The 8,054-nt window shown below is 42.4% G+C and overlaps 1 non-coding gene across 1 annotated transcript; it reads right to left on the reverse strand.

The window, feature by feature from the left end:
• Window positions 1–3,173: 3,173 nt before the first annotated feature.
• Window positions 3,174–3,280, reverse strand: LOC118485166. The gene has a single exon (XR_004875471.1). It is a non-coding gene; the product is annotated as a small nucleolar RNA R71 (small nucleolar RNA).
• Between the last annotated feature and the right edge of the window lie 4,774 nt (window positions 3,281–8,054).

The raw sequence follows: 8,054 nt of genomic DNA on the forward strand, positions 1-8,054 counted from the left end.
TTCCTTTAAGCAGGTGACTGCAAGTGTAGAAACTTATCCGTTTCTTTGATAGCTAGAAAGTGTGCTGGTTGCGCAAGACAATCAATGAGTATCCAGGTAATGTTGTTTCCGTTTCAAGTTGTAGGTAGACTTTTGACCAAATCCATGGCAGTCCGTTTTTATTTTTATGCGAGTGTTGCTGGTTGCTGATGCCACACCTTGACTTTCCACAAGTCGATCCATCATTCACATGCTTGGCTAGATGAGCTTTCATGTCCACTTACCATTACAGGGTATGTAAATCCTAACGCCTCTCATCAAAACCCAGACGGATAGAATGCCAACACTGGTGTGCTTGTTCAACGCGGGTTCCCTTCAGTTGCCGTGTAATGAGTCCCGCATTCGTTTCTATGGGGTTGCGAGTATCGTCCGGCTGGTCAAAGGTTGCTTCTCCATGCCCCGCATGGTTTCGACTTGAAGATTCCTTTTCCTTCAGTTCTCCAGTTTGAACAGAGCGTGTCTAATCAGGTAAGTTAGACTCGGTAATGAGCTGCAAGGCTCATGTACATTCAGGTTTCACAGTTGTAATCATCCTAAAGTTTCCTCCAGTGATTGATGTGTGTAAAATGCAACATATAAATTACATCAAATAAGGCATAAAACTAACCCTTTTTAAGTACTAATGTTGGAAAAAGAGTGTTTTTGTCTTCCTTTTGTATTTTCAGGATGAAATGAGCTCAAAGTCACAAAAGAAGCAAAAAGACAGCTAATTCTAACATAAATACAAGAAAAGGAATAAAAGTAGACTGCCCGAACCCTCAACGGCATCTCCCCAAGCAAAGAAGAGAAAACAGAAGCCTGAACACGCCCCTTGCTCAGCCAGCACGGGGCCGTGCCCAAGAAGCAGCAGAAAAGACAAACCTGTAGAAGCTTCTATGGCCCACCACGGGGCCGTGTCCAGTGAGCACGGGGGCGTGGCGAAAGTACAGCAGGCGCATTAATTGTAATTGCGAATTACAATTAATGAAGAGAGATAGTGTCAGACGGGCACGGGGGCGTGTCCAGCGGACACGGGGCCGTGCCCAGCCTTCTGTTCAGCCTATAAATAGGAGTGCTTGGTTTCATTCCAACTCATCCCTTGGCACACCACCTCTCTCACATTTCATCCACCACCCACCACCACCATAACACCATCATCCACCACCATCATCCATTGTCCATCGTAGAGTGTGTGAGTCGTCTCGGGATCCAAGATTCATAGTAAGAGTTCTTGACAATCAAGGCCATGTTTGCCTAAGTCTCTTACATCACTTGGTGAAGACAAGTGTTTAGTATAATACTTTTTAATTTTAATCTTTTGCACTTTTTATTTGGTTTTGTATTAGTGACTTTAATAACTAGTTGCTTATGTTGAAGGTGATCTTTCCTTATCGTTTGTCCGTGGTGTCTTGGCATTATTTTACTGTCTATATAAAATAAAAGATTTTCACCATTCATATCTCCACAGTCTATATGGAGGTATGTTGGCTACCTGGTCGGGGGTTAAGGGAACGGTTTGGTAAGGGTCTTGCCCTTGTTCAGCGTTTAGAGGTCCTGCAAGGGACCTGGGTCAAATTTAGTAGGATCTCCTTCAATGCCCATAGGTATTGGATGGCGGGGATCCAAACTCTTTGACCCCCTCATAAGTTAACTACTATTAATACTATAACCCGGCTATTTAGGACTGTATCCCTGCTGACTCAGACTACTTAGCCGAGGGTAACGTCACCGCCAAAAGCGGGGCCTACCATAATTTGCATTAATAACTTAATTCATTATCTTCCAATAATCCAACCCTTTAGGATTGTATCCTTGCTGACTCAAACTACTGGGTTGAGGGTAACGTCGCCTTCAAAAGAGGGGCCTACTACAATAACTAAGATAATCTCTTAAACAAGTGCAAAAGTGCGAAAATAATCAAAGGTTATACTAATACACGAGTCGGAACCAAGTGATTCATCTTGTCTATCTGTTTTTATTTTATTTTTATTTTTCTGCATTTACTTAGTTTTATTTTCTTAGTTAAAAACATTTTTTCTAACTTTTGATTTGATTAGACGTTGAGGATAAACCGGTATTAAAAGCTCTTGTGTCCTTGGACGACCTCGGTATCTTACCAACACTAAACTACGTCCACGATGGGTGCACTTGCCCATATGTGTGTTTAGTGTTAGTGAATATCGTGTTTTATAAATTCAAAACTTGGCTAAAGGTGTAAAAAGGGCTTAATTATATATCTAAATTATATTACACTACACAGGCATCAAGTTTTTGGCGCCGCTGCCGGGGACACAAGGATTTTAAGAAAGTTAGGAATCAACGGCCTAATCATATTTTTATTCTTCTTTTTAATTTTTAGGATTTTCTTAGTTTTTCAGCTTCTGCAGAGCTCAGCACGGGCCGTGCCTGGTCGGACACGGGCCGCGCCCAGCATCGTTACTGGCAGTTTTTAGTTTTCCAAGTTATAGAAGGCTGACCACGGGGCCGTGTCGGTGCAACACGGGGCCGTGTCCAACTTCCAGTAACTGGGATCTGGAAAACAATCACTGTAACTCCGACCACGGGCCGTGTTCACTGAACACGGGGCCGTGGTGAACCTTCTGACCAGCATTCTTTTCTGTTTTTATTGCAGGACTTGGAACCAGACGCCAATCTTACATAGTGTATGAGCTCCAGTTCTAATAAGGACATAAAAGAACCTCTAGAAGAACCCCAACTTTCTCAGAAAAAGATTAAAAGCTAAAAACCAAGAGAAGGTTTCGGGTGATCCACCTCCAATGGCGGACCAACGTACCCTCATGGATTATCTACGACCTACCGTAGGTAACCTAGGCGCCGCTATCAACGCTCCGAATGTTGAAGCTAATAACTTCGAACTTCGGCCGCATCTGATACAAATGCTCCAAAACTCCGCAACCTTCCATGGGCTTGCAGACGAGGATCCCCATCTACATATCACTAATTTCTTAGAAATATGTGATACCTTTCGGATCAACGGAGCATCAAATGACGCCATCCGCCTCCGAATGTTTCCTTTCTCACTAAAAGACCGAGCGAAAGCTTGGCTCAACGCCCTCCCAGCTGGATCGGTAAACACCTGGGATGAACTAGCCCAAAAATTTCTATATAAGTATTTCCCTCCCGCTAAAACGGCTAAATTAATGACTGAAATTAATACATATTCACAAGAGGACGGGGAATCCTTATATGAAACTTGGGAAAGGTTCAAGGAGTTATTACGCAAGTGTCCACATCACGGCCTTGCGATATGGCAACAAGTATCCACTTTCTATAATGGATTGTTGCCACACACAAGGCAGACACTTGATTCTAGCTCCGGGGGACTTTTAGGTAATCGACGCCCGCATGAAATATATAACCAAATTGAGGAAATTGCTCAAACCAATTTTCAATGGCACACCCCCCGAGGCAATAAATCTATTGCCCCGGGCGCCCATAAGGTCGATGAAAGCACTTCTTTATAAGCCCAAATCGAAGCCCTTTCTTCAAAAATAAAAAAATTGGAAATGACAAAAACAGTCTCGGTTATGGCTTGTGAAGGGTGTGGTGGGTCACATGAAAATTGGAGTTGTATGAAAGAAACGGACGATCAACAAGAAATGGTAAACTACATTGATAATAGACCTAGGCCGTCGGGTCCCCCAACGGGAACTTACAACCAAGGATGGCGAAACCACCCAAACCTTGGTTGGAGAGAACCCGGCAATAGTAGTAACCAACAAACCCAACGAACAAACTTTCAACAACCAAGAAATGAGTCACGAAATTTCACTCAACAACAAAGTGGACGAGAAAGGCTTGAAGATACTGTATCTCGCCTCATCTCCGACACTGAAAAGAAAAACTCGGAAAGATTTCTACAATTAGAATCAAATTTTAGAAATCAACAAGCTAGTATTCAAAACATAGAAAAACAATTAAATCAAATAGCTCAAAATTTTGCCGAGAGACCGCAAGGCGCATTACCTAGCAATACCGAAACAAACCCAAAAGCGCAAGTTCACCTCATCACGCTACGAAACCGCACCGTAGGGCCTGCAGAAGCGCCGCCGCCAACAGAAGAAACGGCACCCACACCTCTGCAGGAAAAGGACTCCCCTCCATCACCAGAGCCTACCAAAGCTCCTCGAGTTCCATACCCCGGTAGGTTAATTCGTCAGAAGACCAATGAGCAATTCGCGAAGTTCGAAAGTCTATTAAAGCAATTGCATGTCAATATTCCTTTTATTGAGGTCCTAACCCAAATGCCCAAATACTCTAAGTTCATGAGGGACTTCCTCACTCATAAAAAGAAAATTGAAAATTTGCAATTAGTCAATTTAGGCGAAGAATGCTCTGCCCTCGTACTCAATAAACTTCCCTAAAAGAAAATCGATCCCGGAAGCTTCACGATTCCCTGCTCAATAGGGGAGTCCCCCGTTCGTAATGCCCTAGCCGATCTTGGGGCTAGCATTAACCTCATGCCCTCATCAATGTTTAAAAGACTTGGCCTGGGAACCACGAGTCCTACAAAAATGAGCATACAACTCGCTGATCGATCCGTCAAATTCCCACAAGGTGTCATTGAAAATGTCTTGGTAAAAGTAAGCAGATTCGTCTATCCAGCCGACTTTGTCATACTCGATATTGAGGAAGACACCGAGGTCCCCCACATACTAGGGAGACCATTTCTTGCCACCGCACAAGCAGTGGTAGATATGAATGACGGAACACTCACCTTGAGGTATGGGGATGATGAAGTAAAATTCGGAGTTGGGAAGAGAATATAGGACGACGACCCGGTCAACTACATGAAGGTTATTGATTCGAGCTTGGATGCTGCTCTCCGACGGTGTAACATGGGACGCCAAGCATCCTACTCAGAAAATATATAACCTCACATTGGGTCTAGCCAAGGACCCTTATAAACGTGGCACACCACGGAGGCATTCCCCGGAACTATCCTTAGTCTAGTTTAATCTTTTAGTTTTAATTTGCAGAAATAAAACACACTCATGGTGATAATGGATGAAAAAGGGAACGAGAAAAATGGCCCCATGCACAAAGAACAAAGCAGCCCGACACAAATCTCCATTACAGAAGGCTCAACACGGGCCGTGCTCAACCAACACGGCCCCGTGCTGAGCCACCTGCAGAAAAACGCCCAGTTCAGGTAACTGGACACGGGCCGTGTTCACCAGACACGCCCCCGTGTCCAGGCTTCTGTCTCATTTCTTTAATTTCTGTTACTGGCACCTGAACACGGGGCCGTGTCCGGTCCCCACGGGGCCGTGTCCTGTCCCCACGGGGCCGTGTCCAGACTGACAGTAACATAAATATTTGCTTTTTAACACCACATTACACATCCAATCAACCTAAAAATTTATTTTTGAGACACATTGAGGACAATGTGTAATTTAAGTGTGGGGGGGAAGCTAACACTTTGAAATTTTGCAAGTCCTAATAACAAGCCTTACACAAAACTCTATTGGAACCGCTAAACACCCCAAATTTTTTTACAAAAATTTTTCAATTTTTACTTGTCTAAAGTTTAAGTTAGAAATCACAAGATTAATAAGGTTATATTTTTATAAAATTTACAACCGAGAGCGTCGTGATAACAAGAACCAACTTAGGAAAATTATGAAACGGCATAACAAGTCTCGTTAAAATTTGATTATATATACTTGATCACATTAAAAACCCATTCCCACAAAAGTGAGTTTTGAGCCTTTATTGAGCATACAAATTTACATCTTTAGACTAAATGCTCATTTTTCGTTTCTTGTGTGAATAGCCGCTTGGTTCTTACAACTCTAGAACTTGCCACGACGATTCATTCCCGGTCCTTACCAACTTAAACCCAAGTAAGTAAATGATGGAGGCATTAGGACTAACCATTTTTTCTTTCTACGCCATTATTTTTCAATTTTTTTTACCACCTACCCAAAATCCCCCTAGTTAACCCCTTTGAGCCTAAACCTTTCGTTTCTTCACCCTAAACCCTTTTTACCCACCAAAAACCCTTTTTATTTTTCACCCTTTATTTTAGTAACAAGCTCGGTTTTTCGCAAGCTCGATCTTTTATGTGATCAAAAAAAAATGATGAAGTAAAAAACAAACAAAGCTATGCAAACAAAAGCTTGTTTGGAGAAATACTTCAAAATAAAAAGTCACTAAAAACAAAATGTGTTACGAAAACCGACGCTTTTTACGCTTTTTGCCCTTTTTACTAACCACTAACCCAACCACCCACCTTTAGCCCAAGCCTAACCTTTCACCCAAAAAGTCCTCTTGATATTTACAAAGGTATAAAGTTAAAAAGGAGGAGGATTGATTGCTTGGCAAGCCTATGGAAGGCGTAAGTTCCATGCCGCTCTCGAGTGATTCACTAAAAAAATACACCTTCGGCCGAGTGTTGAGTGATTTCTCCCGTGAGGTATGTGAACTTGTATATAAATGGAATTTTAAAAAGGCATGTTATGCCCAAATAAGTAATTTATCCTATGAAGCGTTCTAAATAAATCATAACGAATAGGATTGTAAATAAATAAAAATAAAACCCAAAAAGATCTTGGATTCCCGACACTCTAGACAAGCCAAAAACCTTCTTTTCTACCTATTCCATTTGGGGGTGTAAGCCACTTTTAAAGAGTTTTGCTTGAGGACAAGCAAAAGTTCAAGTGTGGGGGTATTTGATGTGTGTAAAATGCAACATATAAATTACATCAAATAAGGCATAAAACTAACCCTTTTTAAGTACTAATGTTAGAAAAAGAGTGTTTTTGTCTTCCTTTTGTATTTTCAGGATGAAATGAGCTCAAAGTCACAAAAGAAGCAAAAAGACAGCTAATTCTAACATAAATACAAGAAAAGGAATAAAAGTAGACTGCCCGAACCCTCAACGGCATCTCCCCAAGCAAAGAAGAGAAAACAGAAGCCTGAACACGCCCCTTGCTCAGCCAGCACGGGGCCGTGCCCAAGAAGCAGCAGAAAAGACAAACCTGTAGAAGCTTCTATGGCCCACCACGGGGCCGTGTCCAGTGAGCACGGGGGCGTGGCGAAAGTACAGCAGGCGCATTAATTGTAATTGCGAATTACAATTAATGAAGAGAGATAGTGTCAGACGGGCACGGGGGCGTGTCCAGCGGACACGGGGCCGTGCCCAGCCTTCTGTTCAGCCTATAAATAGGAGTGCTTGGTTTCATTCCAACTCATCCCTTGGCACACCACCTCTCTCACATTTCATCCACCACCCACCACCACCATAACACCATCATCCACCACCATCATCCATTGTCCATCGTAGAGTGTGTGAGTCGTCTCGGGATCCAAGATTCATAGTAAGAGTTCTTGACAATCAAGGCCATGTTTGCCTAAGTCTCTTACATCACTTGGTGAAGACAAGTGTTTAGTATAATACTTTTTATTTTTAATCTTTTGCACTTTTTATTTGGTTTTGTATTAGTGACTTTAATAACTAGTTGCTTATGTTGAAGGTGATCTTTCCTTATCGTTTGTCCGTGGTGTCTTGGCATTATTTTACTGTCTATATAAAATAAAAGATTTTCACCATTCATATCTCCACAGTCTATATGGAGGTATGTTGGCTACCTGGTCGGGGGTTAAGGGAACGGTTTGGTAAGGGTCTTGCCCTTGTTCAGCGTTTAGAGGTCCTGCAAGGGACCTGGGTCAAATTTAGTAGGATCTCCTTCAATGCCCATAGGTATTGGATGGCGGGGATCCAAACTCTTTGACCCCCTCATAAGTTAACTACTATTAATACTATAACCCGGCTATTTAGGACTGTATCCCTGCTGACTCAGACTACTTAGCCGAGGGTAACGTCACCGCCAAAAGCGGGGCCTACCATAATTTGCATTAATAACTTAATTCATTATCTTCCAATAATCCAACCCTTTAGGATTGTATCCTTGCTGACTCAAACTACTGGGTTGAGGGTAACGTCACCTTCAAAAGAGGGGCCTACTACAATAACTAAGATAATCTCTTAAACAAGTGCAAAAGTGCGAAAA

Source organism: Helianthus annuus, chromosome 12 (genome assembly GCF_002127325.2).
Source record: "Helianthus annuus cultivar XRQ/B chromosome 12, HanXRQr2.0-SUNRISE, whole genome shotgun sequence".
Taxonomy (NCBI): domain Eukaryota; kingdom Viridiplantae; phylum Streptophyta; class Magnoliopsida; order Asterales; family Asteraceae; genus Helianthus; species Helianthus annuus.